The sequence below is a fragment of the Talpa occidentalis genome, unplaced genomic scaffold (genome assembly GCF_014898055.3).
Source record: "Talpa occidentalis isolate TD23 unplaced genomic scaffold, MPIMG_talOcc4v2.1 talOcc4.4, whole genome shotgun sequence".
NCBI lineage: Eukaryota > Metazoa > Chordata > Mammalia > Eulipotyphla > Talpidae > Talpa > Talpa occidentalis.
Window position 1 is genome coordinate 12,256,682 of NW_023604295.1, and position 13,530 is coordinate 12,270,211.

The 13,530-nt window shown below is 38.5% G+C and overlaps 1 long non-coding RNA gene across 5 annotated transcripts in view; it reads left to right on the forward strand.

Moving 5' to 3' along the window:
• Positions 1–13,530, forward strand: part of LOC119256758 (uncharacterized) — a 42,727-nt gene that overhangs the window by 18,002 nt on the left and 11,195 nt on the right. For all 5 annotated transcript variants that reach the window (XR_008553772.1, XR_005127879.2, XR_008553771.1 and 2 more), the window contains one exon: positions 6,381–6,560. This is a non-coding gene — a long non-coding RNA (uncharacterized LOC119256758). The remainder of the gene's footprint in view (positions 1–6,380; positions 6,561–13,530) is intronic.

Consider the following 13,530-nt stretch of genomic DNA (forward strand, 5'->3'; position numbering starts at 1 on the left):
CTTATTGTTTGGCGATACCTCCATACTGCTTTCCATCAGAGCTGGACAGTTTGCATTCCCACCAGCAGTGTAGGAATGTTCCCTTTTCTCCACATTTTGGATTTTTACTTAATGAATTATTTTACTGGCAAAAAAAAAAAATGACTTTTTATAAAATACTAGTAGTTCCTTACATTTACATAGATCATTCAACTATTGTAATGACTTTAACTTAAAATGCATTAAACTGCCACTTCAAGAAAAACTTTGTAAGATAATAATAATACTCATCTTAGAAATGAGGAAATTGAGGCCACATCGCCAGCAAGTAGCAGTGCCAGCATTCAAATTTAGGTCTTCCTGCTCCAAGTTCAATGATAAGCTATTTGTCTCCTAAGTGTTAACATATCCAAGAAGAATGCCTTAAAATTCACTTCCAGCATTCCACAAAGTGAAATAGAAGCACACTTCACAGCAATGGTATTCAAAAAAAAAAAGTTTAAAATTGTGATCTCTCCTTCATGGAATAAGCAATTGAAATAAGTAGCCACACCAACTAGTCACCAAAAGACATGCAGGTCCCTCCCAGTTATGTGGATTCCAGGAAACATGGCTTCACTGGGCAGGCAAGGCAACTGCAGAACCTGATAAAACATGAGAGTTTTCAAAGATTCATTTTGATTTATCAAACCCGTGATCCATGAAGTCAAAAATCTCTCTGCAGTAGCGCTTGCCATGCCAGACTGTAACAGTTCTGAGCAAGCTATTAGGACTGGCGGCCTTAGCAGCACCCTGCACCTGCCAGAGACACTGGAGCAATCCTAGAGACAGGTTGATGGTCCGCGGAGGAGTGCCCGCTGATGGCAAGCCTGGGGCAGCAGGGTGTGAAACCTGGAGCTTTAGACAAGTGCCCCCTTATGGTTCCACCTGAGTCCCCTGTGATCTGCTTCTGTGTGATGGTGTAAACTGCTCTGCTCCTGTCTTTCTCATGAAGGGGGGCAAAATTCTACCATCCAGAAGATGTCTTTCACAAAAAGTTGATTTCATGGGAGGGACCGAAGGCTAGGTGGAGGCTATCTTTGAAAAGACAAAATGTGCCAGCTGACCATGGATCTGAAGCACACAGCAGGGGGCAGGGGAGGGGTCAGCACCAGGGAGGGAAGAGCACAAGGGACTGTGGTGATGGGTCACAGGGGCTGTGGGGGTGGGAGAGCTACAGGGACTACACCTGAGGGGAGAAATCAAATACTGTCCAAAAATGAACAGTGATGTAAGAAAATAGATAAGTAAATTTAATAAAATTTTAAAAAGAAAGAAAAGATATTTCCAAGGAAATTTCTATAAAGTGTAATCTACTTATCCCTTTTCAGTGGAGAGGGCAGAACATAAATCTGCATGCCTTTGTCTACTCTGCTTCCCTGGCAACCCCTCTAGCTAACCTTCCCTTTCCAAACTCCAAGGTTCTTCTAGTTTAGCTATTAAAGATGGCATCGCAAGCCCCTTCCACCGGTAACTTAGTCATGCTGGGTCTCCCCTGTGTATGCAAGAGGTACATGTGTCTCTTGACTTTTTCTCGAGTTGTCAACCTGTAGGATGCTTGCTTGACTACTTGCCATCCTGCAACAACAGAGAGGTACATTTGCATTCCCAATTCACTAGCAGTTGTGTTTTGAGCAAGTAGAATCCCATCTCTCCTATAAATTGTGTTTGATATTCTGTGATCCAGGAAAGTAAATGACCTAAAATTACTTAACACCTCCAAGAAAATATTACTTAAGTGCATTAACATTTATGGCACAGAAAGTAAATGCCAGAAGCATTTCTTAGTAACTAAGAAATGAAAAAGGAGCCATTAAAAAAATGTACAACTAAATGATTCTTAATTGAACAAAGGGAAATGGATCCTAAAGCTTTGTTTGTGATTTAAATTACACTGGTCACTCACCTCCACTATCAACCAACGCTTTTTACTTTGATGCCACTATAATTATCTTTGCCAACACGGTGTATTCTTTATCCAGCATTTTTTTATAAACTGGTACCAAAAAAAAGTTTTCAGAAATATTCCCTATCCCTTTCCTTTAATAATATACTGAGTAGTTTAAATATTTTAGAAGTTTGGCATTTAATTTTAAAATCTAATGAGTTGTTGTTCCTCTTCCCTTCCCCAGCAACTTAATCATAAATCCAATAAGTAGGACAGAGCAAAGTAGGCAAACAGGCCAGAGAGGATGGGGGTGTTGAGAACCGAATGACCTAGCTCAGGGTATAAGAAACAGGGTGCAAAGGACGTCTGTGTGGGAAGGCTACCCCAAGGGATAGCCAAGTCTGGGAGAGTAAGAAGCCGTCTTCAGGAAGATGGTGTGCAGAGAGGCAGGCAGTGAAAAAGTGCATCCATGCAGGGCAAGAAGTAGCAGTGGTGTTGGGAATTTTGTGACCTACAGGGGAGTGAGCACATAAGTAAATTATTTTCGGTATAATTCAAGCCACGTTTCTCAGTTGTTAGAGAAGGAAGAAGCAAATACTGAAATGGGAAAAAATTAGAAGGAACTCAGTGTTGTTGAATAGAAATTGGAGGTATTGCTATGGACTCATGGATATCAAGAAAGGTAGCTAAATAATAGATAGATGGATCGACAGACAGGTAGACAGATGAAGGAAGGAATAAATTCACATATCAATATGTGTATATTATCATACATTCCTTAGATTTTCCCTGTGAAACACTCTGGAAGCCTTGAAACCCCTAAGAACCATGAGCACACTTAGCAACCAAATCTTGACTTCTAAATGCTATTCTCATTGGAAAGAAACAGGCAGGACTTCTTAGAAAAATGACCAACTCTAAGGTGGGACAAGAAGAGTACAAGATGAACCTAAAATATTTTGTTGTGCCAGAAAAAAAAAAATCAATGCTCAATAATAATTTAGATACATCAAAAGAATATAAAACAAAGTCATGCCCACAGCAATTTAAGAATCAAAATAAATAATGATAATAGTGGATTCCCGTCCATTAATAAAATTGTAAACCATAAAAGAATAAATACATGAATAACTTGAAAATCTGAAGGAGATACTTGCAAGTCTTAGAGTATCTCCCCTTGAAGTTTTTGTTATTTACAAAGGAAGAGGAGCAATTTTATGTGAAGGAACTTGGCAGATGCCACTTTCACCTACACCAAAGATAAGCATCATCGGAAATTGGACAGGTTGCAATACTATAGTACAGACAAGATGCAATGAGAAAAAAGCAGCTTCACTTTTGTGATATGCCTACCAAAGATACATGAATTTAATCTAGAATAAAGCTAGACAAATCTGAATTGAAAGACATTCTGCAATGACTGCCCACAAGCTTCAAAGTGTTAAGATTATAAAATTCAGAGAAAAATTAAGGAGCTAAAGAGACATGGCAGCTATATGCAATGCATTATTTTAAACTGCATCTTTCTGGTATAACGGACATATTCTGAACAATTGAATGGGATTACGGATTGGATGGTAGTAACATACCAGTATTAATATACTGATATTCATGGTTGTATTGTGGCTCTCTGGAGTGTCCTTGTTTATACTCTATTGACATATTCTGGGGCCACATTGCATCATGTTGGCAACTAACCTTCAGATGAATGGATGTGTCAGAAATTTTTCACAATATTCTTACAACATCCTGTAATCTAATGCTTCAAAACCTTCAATCTAATGAAGTGTTATAAATATAATATATAGACTAATGAGGCTATCAAATACGTGAACTTGCATGCACATAAAATAAAACATGAGGTGTCCCCCATTCTGTCTTTCCCCTCTCTACATTCCCCACCCCCGCAATTTAAAAAAATAAATAAAATAAAACATGAATAACATGCAAGAGAACACATATCTTACATGATATTCGTATTCTAAACTCCATCTTGAGTTTAGATTAAAGCAAACTGATTAAAATAAATAAAATTTACTAATATATGATCTCAATAGTAAAGAGAATGGGGAGAAATCGAACAAATTTAATGCAACTCAGCTATTATCTATCCCCCATCTCGTACTGAAGGAGAAGTTGAGGAAGTCATTCAAGAAAATATAGTCCTACTTAGCATCACAATGTTGCAAAATAAGATCCTTTGCACTGTTTTGCCCTCAGTGGGTTGTTTCCATGCAGATTTGACCATCATATGAAATCAAAAGGAGAGAATTTTATAGCTAAGGAAAATACAAACCCCATCCTTGTACAATGAAATCTAAACAAGCATATATTTTTTCAGAAAATTTGCTTCAATAATTAAGTTTCTCTGGTAGCATCTGCCCCATTATATCAGTGACTGATAACTGGTAAAAATAAAGTTGCCGATTGTCATTCCAGCTCACCAAGTCTGAGATGCAGGTTCCAGAATGGTGTTTCCTCTCCCAAATAATCTTGAATATACTAATGCTATTTCAGCACATATGTGATCACAGTTCACCATTTTTTTCAGTTGGTTTTTCTTTTCTTTTTTTATTCATGCATACAAGAACTAGGGTATAGGCCAGAAGTGTGGGGGGTGAGAGGATTCATCAGAGACAGAGTGGGGAACAGAACAGGCAGATTGACAAGAGTACACTGCTGAGGGGAACAGCAGGCGAGACAGGAGAGGTCTGCTGCACCATGCAGGTTGCTCCCTGACCGGCTGGGGGATTGAACTCCTACTGCAGAGGCTGCAGACAGCTTCATAGATTGTGTCTTAACTCCTTGTGCCACCAGGGAGGCCCTTCAGCTGGTTTTTTATAAGCAATTACAATTAACTGGCATGTATCCTTCTATAAGAGGTCATGGCATGCAAAGAAAAGGGGATTGGACAAGAGTCAGGATCTTTTCTGCCACACTCTAACCATGACTTTATATAAATCACTTAGCCTCAGTATGTCTGTTTCCACTCTATAAAATTAAAGTATCAGGCCTCCCTGATGGCACAGGTGTTAAAGTCTCAGTGCTATCAAGCTATCGCCAGCCGCTGCGAATGAGTTCCAGCACCAGCCAGGTTGCTAAACCACATGGCACAGCAGACCTCTCCTGACTCGCCCGCTGCTCCCCTCAGCAGTGCATTTCAGTATATCTGCCTGTTCTGCTCCCCACTCTGTCTCTCTGGCATCCTCCCACCACCCACACCTCTGGCCTACACCCCAGTTCTTATATGCATAAATTTTAAAAAATCTTCAAAAAATAAATAAAATTAAAGTGCCAAGCAAGATCATTTAAACACTCCTTTGAATTTATCTTTTGTCCCCTTCATTTGCATTCAAGATATTGTCTTAATTAAATTGCAAATGATCAATGTTAATTCCTTTTTCATTTTCTCAGAGTGCTTCTTCAAAAACTTCATTTTTGAAGTTTGTTTTTTGGGGGTTGTTTTGTTTATCATAAGAATTCTTAAGTGTCAATTGTCAGTATCTTAAGTTTACAGAGACAAGACTTTTTTTAGAAAATAGTGCAAAAATTATCCACCATAAGCAAATATGTTATCTGGTGTTATTGCAATTATCAACCCTAATTCTGCACCTACTGAGAAAAGATTTTTTTTTTTTAAATAGAGGCATGTTTTTATTTATTTATTTATTTATTTATTTATTTATTTATTTGTTTGTTTGTTTGTTTGTTTGTTTTGTTTATACATGCACTGGGTACAGTCAGAAGCGCGGGAGGGTGAGAGAATTCACCAGAGCCAGAGCGGGGAGCAGAACAGGTAGAAGGACCGAAGTACACTGCTGAGGGGAGCAGCGGGCGGCAGGAGAGGTCTGCGCGCCATGTGGGACCCTCCTCTGGTGGCCGGGGAGCAGCCGGGGATCGAACCGGCGCCGCAGAGGCCGCGGGCAGCTTCGCAAGCCAGCGCTCAACCGCTGCGCCACCGGGGAGGCCCGAGAAAAGATATTTTTTGTGGGGAGAAATAAAAGCCTACTAAATTTCAACCATCTCTAGTTTATCTTCTAATATGTACACATAAAGACCAGTGATATGAGTCTTAATAAAAATTCAAGCTGTTTATAAGATACCAATGAATCAGCAAGCATTGTAGAAGTGTATGCACTATAAAACATAAAATAAAGAATTTTTATGAAATAGATCTTTTCTAGTTCAAGATACTCCTAAGTTATTTTGCTTGTGAAATTTTTTTTTAGAAATTAACAATTTTCTTAGTAATTAATTTTCTTAGAAACTAACAATTGAAGTATTGATTTAAAACAAATGAGCTACGAATTAGGTTATAACTATTTGGATTTTTAATGTTTCTTAATAGTTATAATTTATGTCCATTGTTTCAGTATGTGAATTATTTGTAGGATGTAAGATTTTCACAATGCAGTGAATTGAATATAAGGTTGCTAAGTAATATAATTTATTCCTCATTTGTTCACTTTTCCAGAGATTAAATGTTGAAAATGAAGAGCTCTTCATGACATCAGATAAAATATGCTTTTTATAAAACTAGGTATCTACTCTTCAATGGAGAATCCACTTGATATAAACAGATTTTTTCAAATCCAACACTATAAATCCCAAGAGTCTCTATGAACCTTATGTCAACACAGGCACAAACACACTGGTAAGCTTAGACCAGTGATAAAAATAATGTATATAAGGAATTTGTTTATGTATTGTATTAAGCACAACTGTGTGAGGGTTCTTCTCAGACAGTGTGGCTTTCTAAAAAGGAAGACATGTATGGAAATTCTAAGTCCTTGGTTCCCAATGTCCAAATCTCACTTACATATTTTATTTTTAAAGCATGATACAAAATCCTTACAATTATTAAAAGAAGATGACATTGTTCCACTAACAGATGAAAGAACCATCCCAAATAATATTCCTTAAAGTACTTGCAAAATTTATTCCTATCAATTCATCTCAGAATTTAGTCAAAATATTCATCAAAATGTAACAAGCTAATTAGCACAATAGAGCAAATGCCTTTCTCTAGGAAATTACATTCTAGCTACTATTCAGAATCCTGACTGTTGTACTCAATAAAACTAGCTACACTGTTAATACATTTAATTTACTAAGATAAAATCCTCATAATTGTAACACATGAGATGTAATGAAAAGATTCACAAACCCTAGTTGCTATGATTACTCACATACAAGGGAATGAATAAACTGAGACAGACATTGAAATCTAAAGGGCACAGATAGACCAGTCTCTCACAAGAGGGGTGCTTGTGTCCAAAAATCTTGAAGAATTTTACAAGATGGATGCTAACCCTCAGCACAAGACTCCCAGAGGTATAAGTAGAAAACTTACTTTTTAGAGAAAAAAATTAAGATACGGAATATTTAATGAACAATATCCACCCGTTAAAGGACCATAATTGAGGGCTCTTTAGAGAGAAAGGGAAGAGATGCATTTTTCCCTGTGCAATTCTGCAATCTGAGTTAACTGAAGAGTTTAAAGCAATCGTGAAAAGCTTAGACATCGTTAAATATTTGAAAGACCTAGGAAGCACACAAACATCGACAGAGCTGATAAACTCCAGACATCATTTGTAAAAAGCAGGGAAGGAAGACGAGGAATGATTACAAGACAGACACAACGTGGCTTGGGAGCTCATTTCTGCCTTTCCATGTCTGTAACCACAGCAACCAGCACAGAACCCCAGCAGTGGAGAGGTGCCCTCTAAATATTGGTTGAATCTAAAAATGAATGCGCCTCAATCTCAAATCTATAGTCCTTTTCTTTTGAAAAATCAGAACAGAACATCTTGTCCAATATCTGACTAAGCATTTGGCAATTCCTTTCTGCTCATCTCTGGCTTTGTGCTCTGGGATGTAAACTCCTCTGGCCTACCCAGTCACATAAGCACAATATGATATGGAGATGTGCTGTCCATCCCTTGTTCAGTTAGGGTAAAATAGTTTTCTGTTTCCTTTTTCTTTGTGGACCCGATTTAAAACATTTGTAATTTTTATCTTCTCCAAACCAACAGTTTTCAGTCAACTCTTATTCAAATGTATTAAAGATTTTGATTTCACATGACTCATAATGCTAATGAATTCATCAACTCTATTGTCGCATCTTTCTGAAAATGTCAAACAGGATGTAGGTGGCAAGGTCATGGCTATTAAGTCTAAGTTCATGGATGTACACAATGGTGCTTGACAGGAACCCTGTGTGGCTAACCTTTGACTTTCTATGCTTCTATTACTTGACTGTCAATAATTGTATACAATTTTCACATTACTGTCACTATATGTCAAATTTTTCAAACAATTATGCATTTTTGTATAATTAAAAGGATTTCCTCTCTCACTTTGTAAATGTCCATCTTCTGAAAATGGTTTATATCAGGTCAATGTCTTTCAGTATTTAGCCTCCTTTGGAACTAGTGGGTGTTTTTTTTTAAAGATTTATTTTATTTATACAAGAGCCAGGGTACAGGCCAGATGCACAGGAGGGTGAGAGGATTCACCAGAGACAGAGCGGGGAACAGAACAGGCAGACTGATGAAATACACTAATGAGGGGAGCAGCAGGTGAGACAGGAGTGGTCTTCCGCGCCATGTGGGTATCTCTGCTGCTGGCGGGGATCGAACCAGCGCTGCAGAGGTTGCGGACAGCTTCAAAGCGCTGCGCTCAACTGCCTGTGCCACCAGGGAGTCCCCACTATTGGGTGTTTTCACATCTTAGAAGGGGTATCCTAGAAGCATACCTGAGACAGAGATCCATGTGCACGTGATTTATTGAGGGAGTGCTTCAGAAGCAACTTGCAAAAAGGTGAAGGAAGCAGGATGGGGTGGAAGAATAAAGCAAAACAAAGATTTGGTTTCACCTGAAGTCTAGCCTCAGGCTGATCCCATAAGGAATGTTGGAACAGAATGAAACCACAAATTGGCCATGCTTGGGGTAAAGGAGTCATGTGAGAACGTGCTGCCTTTGGTTGAGGCTGAGGGATGTAGGTATGCCCCTGGCAACTTCCAGTGATGTTGCTTCCATGTGCTGAGGTCAGTTCTCCAGCAAATGGACATCCACATCCTTTAGAAATTAAGCTCCCAGCAGTGAATGTGTGTGTTTTGGGGGGTGGGGGGCGGGGGCGGGGGCGGGGAATGGGCAGGCACAAGAGCATTTGTTTCTGATAGTTAATTTTACCAATAAATTTTGAACATCCAATGTGTTGATGATCCAGTTTTGCTGCCTTAGCCGTATACACATATATATTATTTTCAATATGCAACATTTTATTCAACTGTGGAAATTGCATTCCATAAATGATGGCCACTGTGAAAACTCTCTTAGAATGCACAATTTTCCAAATTTTATGTCACAAATGGTGGTCGTTTAGGATACATCTGTATCATGTAAATCAACAACAGAATTACCAGCAAGGGTGAAAGCTTCACATTCACCAGGGTAAGGTCTCCCTTCATTAACAGGACAATAAATCCATGTTAGTAATGTCCTCGGGGAGCACTGTAATGGAGGGTGCACTGCTACATGACTGTAGAGCAAGATGGGAACACAGGTGTTACTTAGTGTAAACCTGTTCTCTGATATCAAAGTGTGCTTCCATTTTCTTTCTGTGCCACTTACATCTAGTGTCTCGAAGTTTCTATCAGGCCTTTTTCCCTATGTATTTTTCACACCATCGATTGCTTGTTTCTCTTTCATGGAGATGACTATTAAGGAAGTGAGACCTCTGAAGAGGGTGAAAGAGACAGGAGCAGACCTGTCTCTTTCCTCTTGAGCTTGTGTGCATTTATGACTGGGCCCAATATGTGGGGACAGTTATGGATGAGCATCAAGATTACACAGGGTCTTCCCAGTTGCTTTGTTAGTATGAAGTTACACATAAGAGCAAAGGCTCTGGAGTCTACATGCCCAACTTAAAGGGAAGCTCTGGCGCTTGAAGTATCAGACTCTATTCTGTTTGCCTGTGTATGGACATATGGAGCTAGAGACAGTAAGAGAAGATCAAGGATAAAGATGAAGAGCTTTCAAAGAAGAAGAAGGGGCTTAGTGACCACTGCTGTCAGACATCTAAGAATAAAATATGATGAAGCCTCTGATAGAAATTTTACAGGAGAATATAACAACCTCTTGATGAAGAAATGAGGGCTGTAGGATAGTTATTGGACTCAGAACATGATAATCTACAATTGCAGAGACTCATCAAATGTTTCAAAACAACTATGAGTGAAAGACTTGAGGTCAGATAAAAGGGGATGCCCTTTCCATGAATCAGGGAGGGTAGAGATGGGGAGTGATAGGTGCAGACTTGAACTTGGGGCTTGGGAATTTTCTTCTCTTGTCATAAATAGATTGAGGCAGGCAAAAATTAAGGGAGTTTATTAAAGTATCAAGACAGGACTCAAGCCCAGGAAGAGCCTCCAGAAAGCTCTGGGAAAGCTGTCCAAATTCTGAATCTCACAATGAGTATTTTTGAGGAAAATGTCAGTTTTCAAGAAACACATTTTACATTTTTAAGGATTTTGCAGAGAAAGACCAAGCAGGTGTCTGGTTAATGGATCTATTTGATGGTATTTCTGCATAGAGGAAAAGATGGAGGGATGTTAAATTTTATTCTATTTAGACCCCTAGTTTTGGGGCACTGGGGGGCTGATTGATGTCATAAATTTTAAAGTGTCTTTGGTTGCTTTATTTTTAAGTTACTGATTTGCCTGGAGACAACTTTTTGTTGCTGTTCACCCAGTTTATTGGCAAGGTCACTTCAACTGTACCTTGGCTCTAGCTTTTACCCCTTAGTTGGAGTCCAGGGAGGGGGATACCCTTTTAATTCTTGATTTTAGTTGACACTTCTCTAGGTGACCAGCATCACTGGGACACCCAGCCAGGCTTGCAATAGATCAATTTTTTTTTTCAGAGTTCATTTCAGTCCATTTAATCTGGAATTTAGTCTATGACATATATATCCATATCTTACTTTGTCTTAACTGTTCAAGTCTTGGCTATTTTGGGGGGCAATATTAGAAAGTTTTTTAGGGTTGCATATTTTAAGCAATATATGTGTCGCTTTTGAAAGGATATTTTCACGATAAATAAGGCAGAGAGTGGTTAATCATTTGTCTGACTTCATGCAGCTATTTAGTGGGCAATTGTAAATCACTGCATAATTTTTCTTCTCTTAATTATTAATTCCCTCTGACAGGCTATATATTAAGTAATTATGGTTATTCTTTGAAGATTCTTTATCCCAAAAACACTTTATGATTCAGCAATCCTAACCTACTTGTACCACGATGTTTTGTTTTGTTTTGTTTTTCCTTCAGTATCTGCTTACCTTCTGTATCACCTTTTTTGCAAAGTTCCATCCATACCCCAGCCTGTCTCTATGATCTACATTTCTACCTTTTAGGAAGTCTTTCCTAGTAACCTCAAAATGGGTTAGGAACAACTCATATAATGTTAGTGCAAAATGGTCCAACCACTATGGAAAGCTGTGTGGAGATTCCTCAACCTACTAAAGATAGAGGGTCCATATGATCCAGCAATTCCACTCCTAGGTATTTACCCAAAGGACACAGAAACATTAATTCAAAAGGGCACCTGCACCCCTCTGTTTATAGCAGCAATATTTACAATAGCTAAGCTATGGAAACAACACAAATGCCCAAAAATAAATGACTGGATCAAGAAGATGTGGTACATATACACCATGGAATATTACTCAGCAATCAAAAAGATAAACTCATGCAATTTGCAGCAACATGGATGGAGCTGGAAGGGATCATGCTCAGCGAAATAAGCCAGGAAGAAAAAGAAAAATACCGGATGGTCTCACTCATAGCAGGAATTTAGAAAACCTAAATAAGGAACCAGGAAAAAGACTAATTATAATAAAGAAGAAATCAAAATCAACAAGCAACTGTAGACCAGAGACACACTACTGGGGTTGGGGGGGAAGGGATTAGGGTCAAAATAAAGGGAGTGGGAATTATATGGGGAATATAACCAAAATGAAAATGCATACATTGTACAAAAATGAAAAATGATGTAAGAATTACATAAAATAAAATAAAATATAAAAAACAATCTATTATATATATTTCTCTCCAATGAGAAGTGAATGTCGTATATCTTTATATCCATAGAACCTAGTACAATGATTGACAGAATCCAGATGTGTAATAAATTTGTACTGAATGAATGAAAAAAATGTACTGAATAAAAGGATGAGTAAATTAAAACATACAAATATGAATGCACAAATAAGCAGTGTGGATAAGAGGCTTCTATGAAAGGTTATGGATAGTGTTTATAAGAAGATTAAGAGATGATAGCTTATTTTGATAGCCAAGAATGATGCAAATTAAGTGGTATTTTTGTCTTTCTGCATATGATAGTCTATAATTATGTCTGTTGCAGATAAAAAGTTACCCTGTTATCAGGTCCTTTCTACATCCTGGAGAGACAGGAATCCAAGGTGCCCACAAAGGCTAGCCAGTGCCTAAATTATTCGACATGCAATAAGTACTCAGTGATTATTAACTGAGTCAATAGGTATCAAAAAAATTTAGGATGATCACAGGAAAGTTTAGGGAGGTTTGGGTAGAAATAGTAACTCTTGACATTCCCAGTGATATGAGTATCAAGAGAAGGCTGATGCTCAGCAATTCCACTCCTAGGTATATACTAAAGAGGAAAAAAAAAACACACGTCCATGCAATAACATGCATACAAATGTTCACAGAAGTATGACTCATCGTGGTCAAAAGGGAGGAAGCAATAAGTTTAGACACCAACTAACAGATGAATAAACAAGATGTGGTATATCAACACAATGGAATATTATTTAGCAACAAAAAGGAATGAAATATTAATACATGCTATCATGTGGATGAATCTTGAAAACAAGTGGCTAAGAGAGTTTAAAAAATATCACTTATTGGGGCCTCCTGGGTGGCGCAAGGGGCTAAGATGCAACTTATGAAGCTAGCCACAGCCACCGCAGCACTAGTTCAATCCCCAACCAGGGAGGTGACCCACATGGCACAGCAGACCTCTCCTGACACACCTGCTGCTCCCCTCAGCAGTGTATTTCAGTCAGTCTGCCTGCTCTGTTCCCCTCTCTGTCTCTGGTGAATCCTCTCACCCCCTCCACACCTCTGGCCTGTACCCCAGTTCTTGTATGCATAAATAAATCTTTTTTTAAAAAAAGATCACTTATTGGGGGGAGAGGACAGGAGAGGGATAAGAACAAAGAGGGAAGGGAGCACAATGGTCTATGGTGATAGAATATGGGTGTGTTGGTGGTGGGTACACTACAGTGGTAATACCTAATGGGGGACACCCCAACAGTACATCAACTAAAAATTAATCAATTGATTAATTTAAAATATATACATAACCAAGTAAGATAGTTAAGCGAATCGTAGAGTTTGGCTGAATTTTGTTTAGATTATCTTTATAGTTAATTAATTTGGCCCATATTTATTGAATTCCTGCTATGTTTGGGAATTCTGAAAACTATATTTAAGAATACAAGACATCGGGCCTCCCTGGTGGCGCAGCGGTTGAGCGTTGGGTTGCGAAGCTGCCCGCGGCCTCTGCGGCGCCGGTTC